Raw genomic sequence first — 21,576 nt, forward strand, 5'->3', positions numbered from 1 at the left:
ATTTAGTAAAGCAAGAAAAGTATCTGAGAAATGTTCCCTAAAGGCTGATTTCACCCCAAACAGTCACTCAGTGAGGTACCTCACTTGCCAGGGACACACCCCCAAAAGGCCGTCTGCTGGCCTCCGGGTCTCACTCTGTTCCCGCAGGGTGTGGTGGAGCAGGTGTGGTTGGGTGACCACCAAGCTGGATTTCAGTCTCTTTCCAGGCCCGGGGAACAATCTGAATTCGAGAGACTTGGCTTTTAGCCTCCTGTTAGAGTCAAGAAAGACTTCAAAGACTCAACGGCTTCTAAGGCTTTTTATATCAGCAAAGTCCTGCAAAGCCTGCAAATGAAGGCTGCCTTGACGCTCTTCATTCTAAGGACAGAGAAGGCAAATTCTCTGGCCACTTTCTGCAGGGCAGCAACTGGGCTCCTTCTTTTTACTTCCGTGGGGAGGACAAGACATTCCTTTGCTTTCTATTGCTGAGAATGCCACCAAAACAAATTTTACTTTTAGCTGCAACCTTTCAAAAGCGTCTTAAGAATAAAGCACCAAAAAATCCCCAAGCTAATGTAGGCATTCTAGTTTTTTTTGTGGTTGGTGGATTTTTTCTAATTGTGCCAGTTTCAGCTGAAACATGCTTCCATTGTTTCCATTTCCCACTGTTCATACAGCACTGGATTCTTGGGGAGCAAAAGTGCGAGGGCAGATTGGGAAACCCCAGTTCATCAGAAGTTTGTTGTTGTGGTGGTGGTTGTTTCAGTAAAGAGAGGAAATCGGTAAATAGCTCTGATGTCGAGGCAGCAGGAGGTCAGGACATTGAGCAACTTGCAGCTGGGGTTGTGGACTCAGGGCTGAGCGGCAGGGTGGGCTCCTCCCAGTGCAAGCCTTCAGGAATGCCAGCCTTGAGTTGGATGGTTCTGGCTCATTGTGTGGAGTTATTTCACTCCTAAGTGGTCACGCAATTGCCTTTAAAGAAGGGTAATGGCTCCTTAGGTAGTTTTGGGTAGGATGCAGCTTCAAGTGGGGTGTAAAATCCTTTCATTGTCCGATGGGGAGGTTACCTTGCAGCAGCTACTCCTTGTACTTGGAATGAGGGAAACAGCATCAACTAGACTTGAACACGGGCTCAGGAACCAGGAGCGCCAGCCGCAGATCTCGCTCACTCTCACTGTTGTTTGCAACTTTGGGCAAGGTAAGTAACTTCTCTGCTGGGTCACTGCTTCTCCAACCCTGTGAGCATTTGTGGCTTTTCCCCAAATAAGTACTCGACTTCCTCGCTTTCCAAAGTGGAGCCGGACAGTCGCTTCCGCATCACTGCGAGTTTGTTGGGAATGCAGAATCTCAGCCTCGATTCCAGACCTACTACCACGGAATCTGCATTTTAACTAGAGGCCCAGTGCTGAGCACACTGAGGTCTGAGGAGGACTGCTCTGTTCTCCCAGGTCACTGCGACGGTATCGGGTTCTTCTGCTCTTCTCTCTCAGAGGATACTTGAAAGAATACCTAAAAAAAAAAAAAAAAAAAAAAGAACATCTAGGACAGGCGTGGTGCCTCATGCTTGTAATCCTAGCACTTTGAGAGACCAAGGCAGGCAGATTGCTTGAACCCAGGAGTTTGGGACAAGCCTGGATAACATAGTAAGACCCCATCTCTACAAAAGAATAAAAAATTAGCTGGGTGTGGTGGTGCACACCTGTAGTCCCAGCTACTTGGGAAGCTGAAGTGGGAGAAGTGGGGGGATTGCTTAGGCCTGGGAGGTTGAGGCTGCAGTGAGCCGTGATCGTACCACTGCACTCCAGCCTGGATGACACAGCGAGACTCTCAAAAAAAAAAAAAAAAAAGAGATCATCTATATATATGGTCAGGACTCAGGTAAGATCCTTAAGATGTTTTTGTATTTATCTGTAATAAGTCATTTTAAGAACTCCATGTTCTCTGAGGCATTTTCTGAAAGTCATTTGTGCACCCATCTATTGCCAATGATTTCCCCTCTGACTAGAGGTGTGAGATGTTTTTCAAGCCCACTATGAATGTCTGTTAAATTACCTTACCCATTAGATGTTTTTTTCCCCTGCTGTCTCTCACCAGGGGAACGCTGTGAAAAAGCTTTAGAGCACTGTGCAAGCAATCACCCTTTCCAGCCACCTGCTTCTGCTGACAACTTTATGAATAGCTTCTTTACCAATCATTAGACAAAAACCATTCCATTCTGGAGAATGATGACACAGAAGGTTAAGGGCTTTTTCTAAAAGCACATACACATGTGTGAGGTTTGCCAAAACCAGCTTGTGCCCAAAGTAGGACAGATGGGCCATGAAGGGGAAAGAGCAGAGAAAGGGATTAAAGAGAAGGAAGTTTTTGTATGGCTTATGCTATAGACTGTCTGTGTCCCCCCAAAATTCATAATCATCAATGTGATGGTATTAGGAGATGGGGTGTTTGGGAGATGCTTAGGTCATGAGAGTGGAGTCCACATGAATGAGATTAGTGCCCCTATAAAAGAGGCCCCAGAGAGCTCCCTCGCCCCTTCTGCCATGGAAGGACACAGTGAGAAGACAGCAGTCTATGAACCAGGAAGCAGGCTCTCCCCAGATACTTCATCTGCTGGTGCCTTGATGTTGGACTTCCCAGCTCCAGAACCGTGACAAATAAATTGTTGTTTAAGCCACTCAGTCTATGGCATTTTTGTGAGAGCAGCCCAGATGGATGAAGACAGCTTAAAGGGGGACTTCTGAATGGTATATCTACGGGGCAAAAGTCACAATTTGAAATGTCTTCCTTAGAAATGTCCTCTGAGAATGTAAAAGTAATAATAAGAAATGGATTTTTACAGAATGCCCCAAACTCCTAAGATTTCAGCCTTTAGGTTATGTCCCTGTCATCCTATTAATGAAACATGACTTTTTCTGTAGTACAAAAAAAGTGTTTCTTTTCATCCAAAGGAGACCATGGTCCTGTCTACAACATGGCATGAAGAAGGACTGATCAATTATCCAGATAATAAAAGGCCAACCTCTCCCCCGCCCCCGACACCACTACCACTATATACAACATCATCACGGCTTTCGCTAAAGTATCAGACCAGGGGAGACTAGTCACATTACTTGGAAAAAGTTTAGCAAACCACCTGCCTCGTGAGTCTTTCTATTTCTTCTGGGGCAGTGGCTCTGTACTGGGGAAGATTTGGCAATTTCTAGAGATGTGTTCGGTTGTCACAGCTGGCAATGGGGTGCTACTAGTGGGCAGAGGCCAGGGATGCTGCTGAACATCCTACATGGTGCAGGACAGTCCCCTACAACCCAGAATTCTCCAGTCCCAATGTCAGTAGTGCTGAGGTTAAGAAGCTCTGTTCTGGGAGATGGGGTTGAGCCTCCATTCACTGCAAAGCACAGGAATATTCACAGTAATATTGAAGGAATAGGGGCCAGCACTTCCTCCATGGTTTCTCCAACCACAGGAAAAGCAACATCAACAGCCTCTGGGATGAGCTAGATTGTGCTGCATTCCAGAGCCAAGTCCAGTCCCATTCGGTTGTGTCACCCCAGGGCGCTTTATGACATCAGAGCTCAGGTATTGACACTTCGGCCCTTCAGAGGGATTTCTAGGGTTTTTAGCTTCTTCTAATCCTGGTCCTTCGACCTAGATTACGGCTTCTGGGAGGTCAAGAGAAACCCAGGTCACATACATTTTGGAGGCTCCTATTATTATTATTATTATTATTATTATTGCTTAAACAACAGAAATTTATTTTCTCTCAGTTCTGGAGGCAGGCTGGAAGTCTGAGAGCAGAGTGCCAGCATGGTTGGTTTGGTTGCTGGTGAGGGTTCTCTTCCTGGCTTGTAGACAGCCCCTTCTCATTGTGTCCTCCATATGGTGGAAATACAGTACAAGTGTCTTTTCCTTTTTTTTTTTTTTTTTTTTTTTTTTGCAGCCTTTTAAAAAACTTTTAAGTTCAGGGCTACAAGTGCGGGTTGGTTACATAAACTTGTGGTCATGAATATTTGTTGTACAGATTATTTCGTCACCCAGGTATTCAGCCTAGTACCTATTAGCCATTTTTTCTGATCCTCTCCCTCCTCCTACCTTCCACCCTCCCATAGGCCTCAGTGTGTGTTGCTCTCCTCTATATGTCCATGTATTCTCATCACTTAGCTCCTACTTATAAGTGAGAATAAGCGATATTTGTTTTTCTGTTCCTGCATTATCTTGAGAAGGATAATGGCCTCCAACTCCATCCATGTTCCCGAAAAAGACATGATCTCATTGTTTGTTATGACTGTATAGTATTCCATGGTGTATATGCACCACATTTTCTTCATCCAGTCTATTTTTTTTATATACTTTAAGTTCTAGGGTATATGTGCACAATATGCAAGTTTGTTACATATGTATACATGTGCCACGTTGGTGTGCTGCACCCATTAACTCGTCATTTACATTAGGTATATCTCCTAATGTTATCCCTCCCCCCTCCCCCTACCCCATGACAGGCCCTGGTGTGTGATGTTCCCCACCCTGTGTCCAAGTGTTCTCATTGTTCAATTCCCATCTGTGAGTGAGAACATGCGGTGTTTGGTTTTTTGTCCTTGAGATAGTTTGCTGAGAATGATGGTTTCTAGCTTCATCCATGTCCCTACAAAGGACATGAACTCATCCTTTTATACGGCTGCATAGTATTCCATGGTGTATATGTGCCACATTTTCTTAATCCAGTCTATCACTGATGGACATTGGGTTGGTTCCAAGTCTTTGCTATTGTGAATAGTACCACAATAAACATATGTGTGCATGTGTTTTTATAGCAGCATGATTTATAATCCTTTGAGTATATACCCAGTAATGGGATGGCTGGGTCAAATGGTATTTCCAATTCTAGATCCTTGAGGAATTGCCACACTGTCTTCCAAATGGTCAAACTAGTTTCCAGTCCCACCAACAGTGTAAAAGTGTTCCTATTTCTCCACATCCTCTCCAGCATCTGTTGTTTCCTGACTTTTTAATGATTGCCATTCTAACTGGTGTGAGATGGTATCTCATTGTGGTTTCGATTTGCATTTCTCTGATGGCCAGTGATGATGAACACTTTTTTCATGTGTCTGTTGGCTGCATAAATGTCTTCTTTTGAGAAGTGCCTGTTCATATCCTTCACCCACTTTTTGATGGGGTTGTTTTTTTTTCTCATAAATTTGTTTGAATTCTTTGTAGATTCTGAATATTAGCCCTTTGTCAGATGAGTAGATTGCAAAAATTTTCTCCCATTCTGTAGGTTGCTTGTTCACTGTGATGGTAGTTTCTTTTGCTGTGCAGAAGCTCTTTAATTTAATTAGATCCCATTTCTCAATTTTGGCTTTTGTTGCCATTGCTTTTGGTGTTTTAGACATGAAGTCCTTGCCTATGCCTATGTCCTGAATGGTATTGCCTAGGTTTTCTTCTAGGGATTTTGTGGTTTTAGGTCTAACATTTAAGTCTTTAATCCATATTGAGTTAATTTTTGTATAAGGTGTAAGGAAGGGATCCAGTTTCAGCTTTCTATGTATGGCTAGCCAGTTTTCCCAGCACCATTTATTAAATAGGGAATCCTTTCCCCATTTCTTGTTTTTGTCAGGTTTGTCAAAGATCAGATGTTTGTAAATGTGTGGTATCATTTCTGAGGGCTCTGTTCTGTTCCATTGGTCTATATCTCTGTTTTGGTACCAGTACCATGCTGTTTTGATTACTGTAACCTTGTAGTATAGTTTGAAGTCAGGTAGCATGATGCCTCCAGCTTTGTTCTTTTGGCTTAGGATTGTCTTGGCAATGCGGGCTCTTTTTTGGTTCCATATGAACTTTAAAGTAGTTTTTTCCAATTCTGTGAAGAAAGTCATTGGTAGCTTGATGGGGATGGTATTGAATCTATAAATTACCTTGGGCAGCGTGGCCATTTTCACAATATTGATTCTTCCTATCCATGAGCATGGAATGTTCTTCCATGTGTTTGTGTCCTCTTTTATTTCATTGAGCAGTGATTTGTAGTTCTCCTTGAAGAGGTCCTTTACATCCCTTGTAAGCTGGATTCCTAGGTACTTTATTCTCTTTGAAGCAATTGTGAATGGGAGTTCACTCATGATTTGGCTCTCTGTTTGTCTGTTATTGGTTTATAAGAATGCTTGTGATTTTTGCACATTGATTTTGTATCCTGAGACTTTGCTGAAGTTGCTTATCAGCTTAAGGAGATTTTGGGCTGAGATGATGGGGTTTTCTAAATATACAATCAAGTCATCTGCAAACAGGGACAATTTTACTTCCTCTTTTCCTAATTGAATATCCTTTATTTCTTTCTCCTGCCTGATTGCCCTGGCCAGAACTTTCAACACTATGTTGAATAGGAGTGGTGAGAGAGGGCATCCCTGTCTTGTGCCAGTTTTCAAAGAGAATGCTTCCAGTTTTTGCCCATCCAGTATGATATTGGCTGTGGGTTTGTGATAAATAGCTCTTATCATTTTGAGATATGTCCCATCAATACCTAATTTATTGAGAGTTTTTAGCATGAAGGGCTGTTGAATTTTGTCAAAGGCCTTTTCTGCATCTATTGAGATAATCATGTGGTTTTTGTCTTTGATTCTGTTTATATGCTGGATTACATTTATTGATTTGTGTATGTTGAGCCAGCCTTGCATTCCAGGGATGAAGCCTACTTGATCATGTGGATAAGCTTTTTGATGTGCTGCTGGATTCGGTTTGCCAGTATTTTATTGAGGATTTTTGCATTGATGTTCATCAGGGATATTGGTCTAAAATTCTCTTTTTTTGTTGTGTCTCTGCCAGGCTTTGGTATCAGGATGATGCTGGCCTCATAAAATGAGTTAGGGAGGATTCCCTCTTTTTCTATTGATTGGAATAGTTTCAGAAGAAATGGTACCAGCTCCTCCTTGTACCTCTGGTAGAATTCAGCTGTGAATCGGTCTGGTCCTGGACTTTTTTGGCTGGTAGGCTATTAATTATTGCCTCAATTTCAGAGCCTGTTATTGGTCTATTCAGGAATTCAACTTCTTCCTGGTTTAGTCTGGGGAGGATGTATGTGTCCAAGAATTTATCCGTTTCTTCTAGATTTTCTAGTTTATTTGCGTAGAGGTGTTTATAGTATTCTCTGATGGTAGTTCGTATTTCTGTGGGATCAGTGGTGATATCCCCTTTATCATTTTTTATTGTGTCTATTTGATTCTTCTCTCTTTTCTTCTTTATTAGTCTTGCTAGTGGTCTATCAATTTTGTTGATCTTTTCAAAAAACCAGTTCCTGGATTCATTGATTTTTTGAAGGGTTCTTTGTGTCTCTGTCTCCTTCAGTTATGCTCTGATCTTAGTTATTTCTTGCCTTCTGCTAGCTTTTGAATGTGTTGCTCTTGCTTCTCTAGTTCTTTTAATTGTGATGTTAGGGTGTCCGTTTTAGATCTTTCCTGCTTTCTCTTGTGGGCATTTAGTGCTACAAATTTCCCTCTACACGCTGCTTTAAATGTGTCTCAGAGATTCTGGTATGTTGTGTCTTTGTTCTCATTGGTTTCAAAGAATATCTTTATTTCTGCCTTCATTTTGTTATGTACTCAGTAGCCATTCAGGAGCAGGTTTTTCAGTTTCCATGTAGTTGAGCAGTTTTGAGTGAGTTTCTTAATCCTGAGTTCTAGTTTGATTGCACTGTGGTCTGAGAGACAGTTTGTTATAATTTCTGTTCTTTTACATTTGCTGAGGAGTGTTTTACTTCCAACTATGTGGTCATTTTTGGAATAAGTGTGATATGGTGCTGAGAAGAATGTATATTCTGTTGGTTTGGGGTGGAGCATTCTGTAGATGTCTATTAGGTCCACTTGGTGCAGAGCTAAGTTCAATTCCTGGATATCCTTTTTAACTTTCTGTCTCATTGATCTGTCTAATGTTGACAGTGGGGTGTTAAAGTCTCCCATTATTGTGTGGGAGTCTAAGTCTCTTTTTAGGTCTCTAAGGACTTGCTTTATGAATCAGGGTGCTCCTGTATTGGGTGCATATCTATTTAGGATAGTTAGCTCTTCTTGTTGAATTGATCCCTTTACCATTATGTAATGGCCTTCTTTGTCTCTTTTGATCTTTGTTGGTTTAAAGTCTGTTTTATCAGAGACTAGGGTTGCAACCCCTGCCTTTTTTTGTTTTCCATTTGCTTGGTAGATCTTCCTCTATCCCTTTATTTCGAGCCTATGTGTGTCTCTGCACGTGATATGGGTCTCCTGAATACAGCACACTGATGGGTCTTGACTCTTTATCCAATTTGCCTGTCTGTGTCTTTTAATTGGAGCACTTAGCCCATTTACATTTAAGGTTAGTATTGTTATGTGTGAAATTGGTCCTGTCATTATGACGTTAGCTGGTTATTTTGCTCGTTAGTTGATGCAGTTTCTTCCTAGCATTGATGGTCTTTACAATTTGGTATGTTTTTGCAGTGGCTGGTACCGGTTGTTCCTTTCCATGTTTAGTGCTTCCTTCAGGAGCTCTTGTAGGGCAGGCCTGGTGGTGACAAAATCTCTCAGCATTTGCTTGTCTGTAAAGGATTTTATTTCTCCTTCACTTATGAAGCTTAGTTTGGCTGGATATGAAATTCTGGGTTGAAAATTCTTTTCTTTAAGAATGTTGAATATTGGCCCCCACTCTCTTCCGGCTTGTAGAGTTTCTGCCTAGAGATCTGCTGTTAGTCTGATGGGCTTCCCTTTATGGGTAACCCAACCTTTCTCTCTGGCTGCCCTTAACATTTTTTCCTTCATTTCAACTTTGGTGACTCTGACAATTATGTGTCTTGGAGTTGCTCTTCTCAAGGAGTATCTTTGTGGTGGTCTCTGTATTTCCTGAATTTGAATGTTGACCTGCCTTGCTAGGTTGGGGAAGTTCTCCTCAATAATATCCTGCAGAGTGTTTTCCAACTTGGTTCCATTCTCCCTGTCACTTTCAGTTACACCAATCAGACGTAGATTTGGTCTTTTCACATAGTCCCATATTTCTTGGAGGCTTTGTTCATTTCTTTTTACTCTTTTTTCTGTAAACTTCTCTTCTTGCTTCATTTCATTCATTTGATCTTCAGTCACTGATACCCTTTCTTCCAGTTGATTGAATCGGCTAGTGAAGCTTTTGCATTTGTCACGTAGTTCTCGTTCCATGGTTTTCAGCTCCATCAGGTCATTTAAGGACTTCTCTGCACTGGTTATTCTAGTTAGCCATTCATCTAATCTTTTTTCAAGGATTTTAGCTTCTCTGCAATGGGTTCAAACTTCCTCCTTTAGCTCGGAGAAGTTTGATTGTCTGAAGCCTCTTCTCTCAACTCGTCAAAGTCATTCTCTGTCCAGCTTTGTTCTGTTGCTGGCAAGGAGCTGCGTTCTGTTTGGAGGGGGAGAGGCACTCTGATTTTTAGAATTTTCAGCTTTTCTGCTCTGTTTTTCCCCATCTTTGTGGTTTTATCTACCTTTGGTCTTTGATGATGGTGACATACAGATGGGGTTTTGGTGTGGATGTCCTTTCTGTTTGTTAGTTTTCCTTCTAACAGTCAGGACCCTCAGCTGCAGGTCTGTTGGAGATTGCTTGAGGTCCACTCCAGACCCTGTTTGCCTGGGTATCAGCAGCGGAGGCTGCAGAACAGCAAATATTGTTGAACAGCAAGGGTTGCTGCCAGATCATTCCTCTGGAAGCTTTGTCTCAGAGGGGTACCTGGCCGTGTGGGGTGTCAGTCTGCCCCTACTGGGAGGTGCCTCCCAGTTAGGCTACTTGGGGGCCAGGGACCCACTTGAGGAGGCAGTCTGTCTGTTCTCAGACCTCAAACTCCATGCTGGAACCCCTACCCTCTTCAAAGCTGTCAGACAGGGACATTTAAGTCTGCAGAGGTTTCTTCTGCCTTTTGTTTGGCTACACTCTGCCCCCAGAGGTGGAGTCTACAGAGGTAGGCAGGCCTCCTTGAGCTGCTGGGGGCTCCCTCCAGTTCAAGCTTCCCGGCAGCTTTGTTTACCTACTCAAGCCTCAGCAATGGTGGGCACCCCTCCCCCAGTCTCGCTGCCACCTTGCAGTTCGATCTCAGACTGCTGTGCTAGCAAATGAGCAAGGCTCCGTGGGTGTGGGACCCTCCAAGCCAGGCATGTGATATAATCTCCTGGTGTGCCGTTTGCTAAGACTGTTGAAAAAGCACAGTATTAGGGTGGGAGCAACCCGATTTTCCAGGTGCTGTCTGTCACAGATTCCCTTGGCTAGGAAAGGGAATTCCCTGACCCCTTGTGCTTCCCAATGCCTCGCCCTGCTTCAGCTCATGCTCAGTGGGCTGCACCCACTGTCCTGTACCCACTGTCCTATAAGCCCCGGTGAGATGAACCCGGTACCTCAGTTGGAAATGCAGAAATCACCCATCTTCTGTGTTGCTCACGCTGGGAGCTGTAGACTGGAGCTGTTCCTATTTGGCCATCTTGGAACTGCCTTGGAGGCTCAAATTGTAAAAGCAAAAAGAGGTGGGGTGTGGTGGCCCACACCTGTAATCCTGGCACTCTGGGAGGCCGAGGCAGGAGGATTACTTGAGGTCAGGAGTTCATGACCAGCCTGGCCAAAATGGTGAAACCGGAATCTACTCAAAAAAAAGTACAAAAGTACAAAAAGAGGCCAAAATAAAATTATAAAAATTTCTATTTATTTTAAATATTTGCACATAAGAAATATAAATATTTGCATGTAAGAAATTACCCCATTACCCCCCACTAATGGAATGCAATGTACTTGTACTATTCACAATATAATTGCAATATTTATACAAGTTATATATTAACTCACAGTGCCCTAGAGACAGGATTGCCTTACAGTAGGGTACAACCTGAAGGAAGCTTTCTTTTCCTCAGTCCTGTCAGTGTGTCTCTGTAACTATAAATATACTTACTTAGAAATATATTAAAGATCAAAATTTACAGCTCTTTGAGGCTTTATCATAAGGAGCAACAAAAGTTCAGAGGCAGAAAATAATAGTTAAAACATACAAGTACTTACATGTTTATATACATATATGTATAACTATGTATAGTTAAAACATAAAAACTGGATATGTTGGGTAGCATTCTAAGTGATATGTGTGTGTACAAACTTTTATTTTTTATTTATTCATTTATTTATTTTTTGAGATGGAGTCTCACTCTGTCACCCAGTCTGAGTACAGTGGTGCAATCTCAGCTCACTGCAACCCCTGCCTCCTGGGTTCAAGCGATTCTCCTGCTTCAGCCTCCCAAGTAGCTGGAATTACAGGTGCCTGTCATCCCGTCCAGCTAATTTTTATATTTTTAGTAGAGACAGGGTTTCACCATGTTGGCCAGGCTGGTCTCATACTCCCAACCTCAGGTGACCCACCCACCTCAGCCTCCCAGAGTGCTGGGATTACAGGTGTGTGCCATATGTAAACTTTTATGGCAACATTTTGTTGTCATCTTCCTATTTTACAGATGGGGAAACCGAAACGGAGAGTGACTGAGTGACCTGCCCAAGGTCACGCACCTCAGGAGTAGGTATGTAAGTTGAATCAGGATTCAAACTGAGAAAGTTCTGCTCCAGAGGCCACCACCCTTAGCCATTTTCATATACATCCTCTCATAAGGAGAGAGGCAGACTCAAGAAGATGTGTAGAATCATAGAAAGGCTTCAGAAAGTCTATAAAGAGTGGTTCAGGCATTGGAGTCAAGCAGATCCAAGTTCAACTCCAGGCTTTGACCCTTATTAGCTGTGAGGCCTTGGGCTCCTTACTTTAACCTAAAGCCTAATCATCCCCACCAGTCAAGCGAGGCTGCGTTGGAATCTGAGAACTAGCCCCGGGGGCACAAGGTAAGGGCTCAGTCATCACAGCTGTGTCTGATCTCAGCCTCTGCCTTGCTAGATAATAAAAATGAGGCTGAGAGAGAGAAAGTGGGTTGCCCAGGGCCACACAGCAAACTAGTGACAGTCCTCAGCACACCTGGTCCACTGTCCTGTGCATAGCATCGGCAGCTCTAAGCCAACTCATCTAGTCCACTCTGCCCCCTACAACTTCTTGCCCATTTCAGGGCTCCAGATAGGCTTCTGCCCACCTGCAGGGCCACAGTGCCATGCTCGGTAGTCTGTGCCAAAGTGGGTAAAGCAGGAACAACTGGGGAAGACACAGAACAAAACAAGTGGGAAAAAAATGTTCAAGGTCCAGGCATAGGCTAGGTGTGGCGGCTCATGCCTGTAATCCCAGCACTTTGGAAGGCAGAGGCAGGAGATTTTCTTGAGCTCAGGAGTTCAAGATTAGCCTGGGCAACATGTTAGAAATCCGTCTCTACAAAATATACAAAAATTAGTCAGGTATGGTGGTGCGCACCTGTAGTCCCAGCTACTGGGAAGGCTGAGGTGGGAGGAGCCCTTGAGCCCAGGAGGCAGGGGTTGCAGTGAGCACAGATCACACTACTGCACTCCAGCCTGGATGACAGAGCTAGACCCTGTCTTAAAAAAATAAATAAATAAAAGGCTGGGCATGGTGGCTCAAGCCTGTAATCCCAGCACTTTGGGAGGCCGAGGCGGGCAGATCACCTGAAGTCAGGAGTTCAAGACCAGCCTGACCAACATGGAGAAATCCTGTCTCTACTAAAAATACAAAATTAGCCAGGTGTGGTGGCGCATGGCTGTAATCCCAGCTACTCGGGAGGCTGAGGCAGGAGAATCGCTTGAACCCGGGAGGCAGACGTTGCAGTGAGCTGAGATCCCACCATTGCACTCCAGCCTGGGCAACAAGAGCTAAACTCCTCTCGAAAGAAAGGAAAAAAAAAAAAAGTCCAGGCATAATCCTGGAGTGTCCACTAGGTGGAGCCACACTTCTGCATTCTTGGGTTCCCAAGAATTTAATTATTATTTTTTTTTCTATTGAAGAGCGTGAATGTGGCTCATACTTGAGGGATTAAGTTTCACTCATCCATTCATTCATTCAATATTTACTCAGCACCCACTCTGTGCCAGGTATGGGAATCCAACACTAAATGCAGTACTTAGGAGCTGTAATTATCTTCCAGCAACAAATTATTTGCTTCTGTGATGAATCTCACAGCCATGCAACAAGTACACCATCCTATCCTTAACAAGGTCTGAGAAGTCACCTTCCACTTATTCCTTGAGTATTTATTTGGCGTGTACTCTCTCCCAGTCCCTGGGCATGCTAAGATGGATAAGATCATCTAGTGGAGAAGACAAACATATGACCGGTGTCCACTCAGCCTGACCTACATGGTGACTGACACCTGCCAAAGCCTGGCTGGAGGGGCCCAGTAACCATGCTCAGATCCTCTTTTCTCCTCTGGCATCACGAAGGGAGAGATCAAAACGTTTGCCCAGCCCATCCTTCCTCTGCTTCTCATGAACAGTCTGGTCCATTTCCCTGTCCTCTCAGAAATCTCTGTGAGTGCCACATAAGTGGGGTATCATGCTGCTGATAAAGACATACCCAAGACTGGGTAATTTATAAAGAAAAAGAGGTTTAATGGACTCACAATTCCACGTGGCTGGGGAGACCTCACAATCATGGCGGAAGGTGAAAGACATGTTTTACAGGGCAGCAGGCAAGGGCAAAAATGAGAATGAAGACAAAGGGGTTTCCCCTTATAAAATCATCAGCTCTCATGAGACTTATTCACTATGATGAGAACAGTATGGGGGAAACCACCCCCATGATTCAATTATCTCCCACCGGGTCCCTCCCACAGCACATGGGAATCATGGGAGCTACAATTCAAGGTGAGATTTGGGTGGGGACACAGCCACACCATATCAGGTGGGGTTTGAGATGGCAAGGATGTGATTGATTTCATTATATCCAGGGCTTTGGTGGAGGCTTTCACTTTTCCCTGGGCACACATTTCTGTCTTTCCTTCCAAAAGAGGTGGCATGGGTATGGAAGGAATCACACAGGACTAAAGTCGGAAAACCCAGGCTCTGTCCCCCATCTTGACACTTAGATGATGTGTGGTCTTAGGTCAGTCACCTCCTTCTTCTCGTTAGTCTTCCCAGCTGTGGTAGATTAAATGTAGCCACAAATTCTTGACAGACTTTCCCATCAGGAGATGGCATCTTTCTCTACTCCCCTCGATCCCGCAGCCAGGCAACACTTGTCCAAGTCATCGGAATCTGCCCCTTGATTACTGCAATGACCTCCTCATAGTTCTCCCCACATTCACTCTGCCCACCCCACCACCCCCACCCCTGCATTCCACATGCAGGAGCTGGAATGACCTGAAACCTAAGTCAAATGGTGTCACTCATCATCCTACGCCCCGACCCACAGCCCTGTGCCTCCCTATCCACCCACAGCAAGACCGCATCATCTGGCTCCCTGTCACCCCTCTTCTCTGTCTCCTTGTTCACACTGCTCCAGCCTCATCTCTGGGATTGTGACCCTGGTACCACACAGCTGGTCATCTGGAGACAGACTGGAGCAGAAAACCAAGGTAGAACTTGAGTTGGAAAGCGTATAGGGTTGAAGTTTCACTTTAACATTGAGTTGTTACACAGAAGCTAGAGGCGGCAGAAAACTACTCAAGTCCATGGAAAGGAGTTTTTCTGACAGGTGGTGATGGTGGTGGCATCAAGGGAGAGGGGACTGAGGGAATGCAGTTTCTGGTAAAGGGTAGATGGTCAGAAACCTCAGCTGCCACCCAGCAACTGGATGGTGAACAGAATGAAGTAGTCACCAATCAGACTGTCACAACCACATTTGCTTGCACGTCTTATTTAATTTTCCCTCGACCATAAACCTCTGATCCTACATTGGAGTACAAAGTCCTTGGAGGGAAAGGCTGTGTCATGTTCATTTTTGTAGCTCCCTGTCTCCCAAACTGTCCTGCATAAAGATGGCAAAGAAAACATTTGTTGCATGGCATGGGTGACAGTTCTTCTTGCCTCCTCGCAGCAGCACCCCAGGTTTCCTCCAGAGAATTCTTGCTGCCACAGTCTGTGTTCCCTGTACACCTAATTCTGTCTCTGGCTCCAGGGCTGGGCATGAGGCTCAGGCTTTGCTAAGCAGAACATTACCTTCTCCTGACCACAGTGACTAGTGATCATTCCAGAACCAAAGAGGCAAATGAGAAAGAGAGAAGTAGAGAGAAATGCAAGTGCTTTTTCTGCTGAGGTTGCAAGTAGTAAAGATGCAGCAAGCCCGAAGCCTGCTGATGGCTTAAAGTTAAGTGAACAGATTGGAAGACAGAGACAAAATATGGGAGAGAGGTCCAATCCTGATGACAGTGGCTTCAGCCCCAGATCCAGCTATGTCGGAAACTATTTACGTCAGTAGGTTCTTGAGCTACCAAGCATGTAAATTCTCTTTCTTGCCCAAGGCAATTGGAGTTGGTTAGCTGTCAATTGCATTCAAGAGAGTCCTGACAGACCAAGGAATGAATGAATGAATTGATGAGCAACTCTACTAGAAAACGTGTGTCACATGACAGGATCCTATCTCAGGAGTCGGGGTAGTATCTTGCGATTACTAACTCTGTGACATTGGGCAAATTTCCTGAAAAAAAATTTTTTTTTTTTGAGACAGAGTCTTGCTCTGTCACCCAGACTGGAGTACAGTGACACGATCAATCTCTGCTCACTGCAACCTCTGCCTTCCAGGTTCAAGTGATTCTCCTGCCTCAGCTTCCCAAGTAGCTGGGACTACAAGCGTGTGCCACCATGCCCAGCTAATTTTGTTATTTTTAGTAGAGACGAAGTTTCATTGGCCAGGCTGGTCTCGAACTCAGGTGATCTACCTACCTCGACTTCCCAAAGTGCTGCTGGGGTTATAGGATTGAGCCACCACGCCTAGCCTTCCTAATGTATTTGAACTTCAGTTTAGAACTCTAATATTATTCATTTATTCAACGAATATTTACTGAAATTTGCTGTGCCAGGCACTCTGCCAGGTTTTGGCAATACCGTTGGTAACAAGACCCTCATGGCGTTCGTCCTTGTGAAAATGCCAATTAACTTCAGTTCTAGAAAAATCAAGTTTCATTTTTGTACACCTGATTTTGTCACCGTCAAATCTATTTGTGGTCTAAGTCTCTAGCACTTGGTAACTGGTAGCTATCATTCCTCCCACTCCTTATCAGCTAATATTGTAGGGTCAGCCAGAGGAGGAGCAAGAAACAGAATACACAAAATGTACAATGGGGGAGGAGGGTACCACAGCCTTCTTTTCCTTCCCAGCACTCAATGCCATTTAGAAAAAAATGTTTATGAGCCAAAGTACAGATGACACTGAACTAGAGGGTGTAACAAGAGCCTGGCACGGCCCAGGGTTCGATCCTCTAGGACCCTTAACTAAGAATAGCCAGCGTGCCACCAACGACATTTTTTCTGGCCTCTGGCAAAGAGACTTTTCCAAGTTAAATATGTTCATCAGTTCCCAATAATAAGGCTCAGAAACAGAGCTACTTAAGCTCAATCTCTTTCAGTTCTCATTATAAGGAACTAATCATACCTGGTGCCATGGGATTTTCATTTTTAAAAGGAATTCACAGCTTGGGCTGAAGTGGCAGAATGTCAGAAATAAGTCCTGTAAAAGAAGCTGAGTTGAGCAGGCCCAAAATAACTGGAATCCTAGCTTACCTTCTATTATTTAACTTATTCACTCACTTAACAACTGTTAATATTTATCAAGAGCCCGCCCTGCACCAGGCACTGTGCTGGGTGTGACAGCAAAGCTGACAGGGACTGGGCCATCATGGAGCAGAAGCTGGCTCATGAGAGGGCAATCCACGGGGGCAAAAGACCTAGAGTCAAATACTCAAGCCTAAGCCCAGTCCCGTATACCAGGTGAGCCCATGTAAGCCTAGCCAGGGGTTAATACATCAGCCTCTGCTAAGAAATCAGTTCATGCGCTTTATTCTAAATACAGCACAGTTCTCACCTGCTTTATTATGGCTGCATTAAAAGATGACCTCAAAACTTAGTGATTTAGTACTTACTACCACTAAACTACTCTTAAAAATGGTTAAGTTCGAGGCTGCAATGAGTTATGATCATGCCACTGCACTCCAGCTTGGATGACAGAGTTGTAACCAACCACCCCCATTTTTTAAGAGAATGAGTTATTTTTTAAATTTCATTATTCTTTTTTCTTTTCTCCTTTTCCCCTGTTCCCCACTTCCTACTTAGCTCTTTAGAAATGCAATTATAACCTTTTACCTTCCCTTCACCAGACACTCTACAGGGCAAGCTTATCTAACTATGTGCTTAAAAGCTCCAGAGTGGAAATTTCTCCCACCAGGAGACTGCCTCGAGAGACAACAGTCAATTTACAACTACGGGGTGTCTCCTACAAAACACTCCCTCACCTAGAGAGTATCTGGAGACAAGGGCCATTTTTACAACTTAATTCTGCCCATGAAGGCACCAGCTCAACCATCTGGTAGATAAGGCACTGAAGCAAGTCACATAGGCCCCTATTTGCCTGCCCTTTCCCATGCATGCCATTCATGCCACATCCTCCTTTAAAAGCCCTAGCTTTCTGCCCCAGAAGTGAAGCCTATACTTCCTACCCTTAAGGCAGGAAGCCTATACTTCTTCCCTTAAGCTAGCTTTGGAATTAAAAGTCACTTTTTTTTTTTTTTTTTTTTTGAGACAGAGTCTCGCTTCTTCACCCAGGCTGGAGTGCAATGGTGCCATCTTGGCTTGCTGCAACCTCCGCCTCTCTGGTTCAAGCAATTCTCCTGCCTCAGCCTCCCAAAGTAGCTGGGATTACAGACATGTGCCAGCACACCTGACTAATATTTGTATATTTAGTAGAGACAGGGTTTCACCATGTTGACCAGGCTGCTCTCAAACTCCTGACTTCAGGTGATCCACCGGCCTTGGCCTCCCAAAGTGCTGGGATTACAGACGTTAGCCGCCGTGCCTGGCCAAGTCACTTTTTTTAATACCAGACCTCATTCTTGTTATTGGACTCTGCAAGAAGGGAGCACCAAACCTGCAACTCAGGGTTTGTTTTTGTTTTTTTGTTTTTTTCCTTTTTATTTTTTAGTTTTTGAGACAGGATCTCACTCTGTCACCCAGGCAGTGGGTGCAATCATGGCTTACGGCAGCCTCAACCTCCTGGTCTCAAGCAATCCTCCCACCTCAGCCTCCCGAATAGCTGGTGTTATGGGATCTTTGAGGTGTCGATTTTCTGGCCAGAAACCTCTGTGGCAGGTGGCACCTTTGCCTGAGTTCTTACCCTGAGTCCAGGAAGAATGGGGAACACAGACCAGTGACGGGTGAACATGCTGAAGATGAGCTTTATTCAGTGTTAAAACAGCTCAGAGAAGACCCACAGTGGGCAGCTCCTCTCTGTAGGCAGGTCGGCCAGTCGAGCGTTCAGCTCTCAGCAGAGAGGAGGCCCAGGAGAGGGTGGCTCCTCTCTGCCGGCAAGTCGTATTGTCATCTCCAGCTATCAGTAGAGGAGAGCTGCTCTCTGCAGCTGGTCCTCCCATAGTCTGCGTCCTCTGCCCTGCTCTGGCCATCCTCTCTCATGCGCTGGCTGAGCCCGGGCTTTTATGGACCTCAGAGGGGAGGAAGTACATGCCCATTGGTCCATGGGTGGCCCCTGGTGGCCCAGAAGAGGCACCATGAGTCCCCACTCCTGGCGTCGGAACTGGGAGCTGGCCCCCAGCCTTCAGGCTCTCCCTGGCCTGAAGATCAGGCCTTACTGGGGAACCGCAGCCCAGGAATCTGTCTGCCTCCTGATGCCATTCATGGCCCTGGGGCTCATGCCTAAGCCTGCTCCAAGATCTGAGCAGGTTCCAAGAGAGGAGAGAAGTCAGGCAGTAGAAGCAGACAGCCCTGAGTGACAGGGTTGGGGGCCCTTCCCGGGCCCCTGAGACCACCAGCTATATAGATGGCCTGGTCCTGCGCCCAGGAGGGCAGCCACGGCTGCACCCTGTAAGCTCCCACCCTGTCAACTCGGGAGGGGCAGGGATCCCACCTGTCCCCAGCTCCTGCCTACTCTATGGAGCAGGAGGCCCAGGTCTGCTGTCACTGGTCAGGCGGCTGCAGCTGCACCTGGGAGAGCAGATCCTGCCTGCTCCCGCCACCCCCACCAAGAGCACAGGGAGGCTCAGATCCACAGCTGCAGTTTGGGTGGCTGCTGCCTGCTCCATAAAGCAGGAGGCCTGGGTCTGCAGCTGCAGTTTGGGTGACTGCAGCAGTACCCGGGGAGCTCCCGCCCCAACTCAGAAGGGGCAGGGCTCCCACCGGCTCCATGGAGCATGCAGTCCCAGCTGTGCCTCCTTGCTGTAGCCGGCATGATGCCAGCAGCTGCTGCCATCACTGGGACCACAAGTGCACACCTCCATGCCCAGCTAATTTTTTTATTTGTAGAGACAAGGTTTTGCTATGTTTCTCAGACCGGTCTCAAACTCTTGGGCTCAAGTCATCCTCCTGCCTTGGCCTCCCAAAGTGCTGGCCTCTCAAAGGAGGGCCAAGTAGATTTAGGCCGAGCCACTGAGCCCATCCTAAATCTGTCTTTTTTTAAAAATGGCAAATTTTGCGTTATGTATATTTTACCAGAATAAAAAAGAAATTATGGAAGGATTTTTTTTTTTTTAAGTTAGTGGTTAGAAACAATCTTTTACTAAACTCACAGATTCTGGGGGTCAGAACTTTGGGCAGGAGTCAGTGGGGATGGCTTGTCTCTGTTCCATGATGGCTGAGTCTCAGCTGAGCAAACTCAAAGGCTGGGAGTGAATCAATGTCTGGTAGCTGGATTCATCTAAAGGCACTCTCATTTACAGGTCTGGGTTAACTCAAAAACCAGAACTGTCTACTGGAGTACCACATGTGGTCTGTCCATGTGGTTTGGTTTCCTCACAGCATAGTGGGCTCAGGGTAGCTGATATAATTTGGCTCTGTGTCCCCATCCAAATCTCACCTTGAATTGTAATAATCCCCACGTGTGGTAGGAGGGACCCAGTGGGAGGCAACTGAATCATGGGGGTGGGGTTTTCCTGTGCTTTTCTCATGATAATGAGTCTCATGAGATCTGATGGTTTTATTAACTGTTTATTTATATTTAGTATTTTTTTTTTTGAGACAGAGTCTTGCTCTGTTGCCTGGGCTGGAGTGCAGTGGCGTGATCTTGGCTCACCTCAACCTCCGCCTCCTGGGTTCAAGCAATTCTCCTGCCTCAGCCTCTCAAGTAGCTGGGACTACAGGCATGCACCACCATGCCTGGCTAATTTTTGTATTTTTAGTAGAGACGGGATTTCACTATATTGGCCAGGCTGTCTTGAACTCCTGACCTTGTGATCCACCTGCCTCGGCCTCCCAAAGTGCTGGGATTACAGGTGTGAGCCACTGCACCCAACCGAGATCTGATGGTTTTATAAAGGGGAGTTCCCCTGCACATGCTCTCTTCTTGCCTGCTGCCATGTAAGACATGCCTTTCTTCTCTTTTGCCTTCTGTAATGGTTGTGAGGCTTCCCCAGCCAACTGAAACTGTGAGTCCATTAAACCTCTTTTTCTTTATAAATTACCAAGTCTTGGGTATGTCTTTATTAGCAGTGTGAGAACAGACTAATACAGTAGCCAAACTTTATATGGTGGCTCAGGGCTCCAAACATTAGTGTTCTACAGTGGTGGGGAAGGGGAGTGTAGAGGTGGAGAAGTGGGTGTGGAGGTGCAGAAGCAAAACCTGCATCCCATTTATGACTTAACCTTGGAAGTGTCATTTCTGTCATACTTTATTGGGCAAAACAGACCTACAACTACCCAGATTCAAGTTGGGGACGGGGGTGTGCTTTGATGCAGGAATATCAAGATCACATTGCAGGTAAACATATGTGAAGGACTATATTGTTGCAGCCATCCTTGAAAAATATTATCTGCCATATGATCTTTCTAAAATGGATTAAAAGCAAAGAAACTACAGAAGAATCATCTTACAGAAACAGAGCAGGGGGAGAAGCCTTAATGAACAAATCTGCCTACACAAACAATGAGCAATTTACTCCTGGGAGGGTCTCTCCTCAGGCTGGGAGATTGCCAAGGACACTAGGCTGAGTAGAGCTGGTGACAGAACTCGTAGTTGTATCAGCTCCTGAGTGTGTGATCTGAGTAGGAAAGTATTTGACTACTGGGGATTGTAACTTCATCTTTAAAACAAAGTGTTGTGAGAACCAAGTAAAATATTGTATATAAAGATAAATGTGTTGCAAAAAGGTCCCCGAATAGAGCCCACAGGTGGACACCTCCCGTTTGACAATGCGACTGGGGAAGATCATGTGTACTGCCAGTTTATCCTTGCCACTGTTTCCCCATAGCAGCCACCTTCCTGTGTCTTTTGCTTGCCTCTCTCAGAGGCAGATGCATTGAGGGTAAATGACCAGTACAGAGACACATAGCCAAGAAAAAGAGATCAAAACCCAGCTTTTTCTGGGATGCTAGTTTGAGATTTTCCATTCTACAGTCGTCCAGCCACTCACAAGTTCTAACTGATGACTGATCTTAGCTGAGAAGCGTGACATAAATACAAGGGAGTCACACTGCCTGGGTTCATATCCCAGCTGCACCACTTACTAGCAGTGTGACCTTGGGAAGGATCGCTGTTTTCCCTGTTTTCCCAGG

The 21,576-nt window shown here is 45.1% G+C and overlaps 1 protein-coding gene across 1 annotated transcript in view; it reads left to right on the forward strand.

Moving 5' to 3' along the window:
- Positions 1-21,576, forward strand: part of PWP1 (PWP1 homolog, endonuclein) — a 753,749-nt gene that overhangs the window by 707,606 nt on the left and 24,567 nt on the right. The window lies entirely within an intron of this gene.

Source organism: Macaca thibetana, chromosome 11 (assembly GCF_024542745.1).
Source record: "Macaca thibetana thibetana isolate TM-01 chromosome 11, ASM2454274v1, whole genome shotgun sequence".
Taxonomy (NCBI): Eukaryota; Metazoa; Chordata; class Mammalia; order Primates; family Cercopithecidae; genus Macaca; species Macaca thibetana.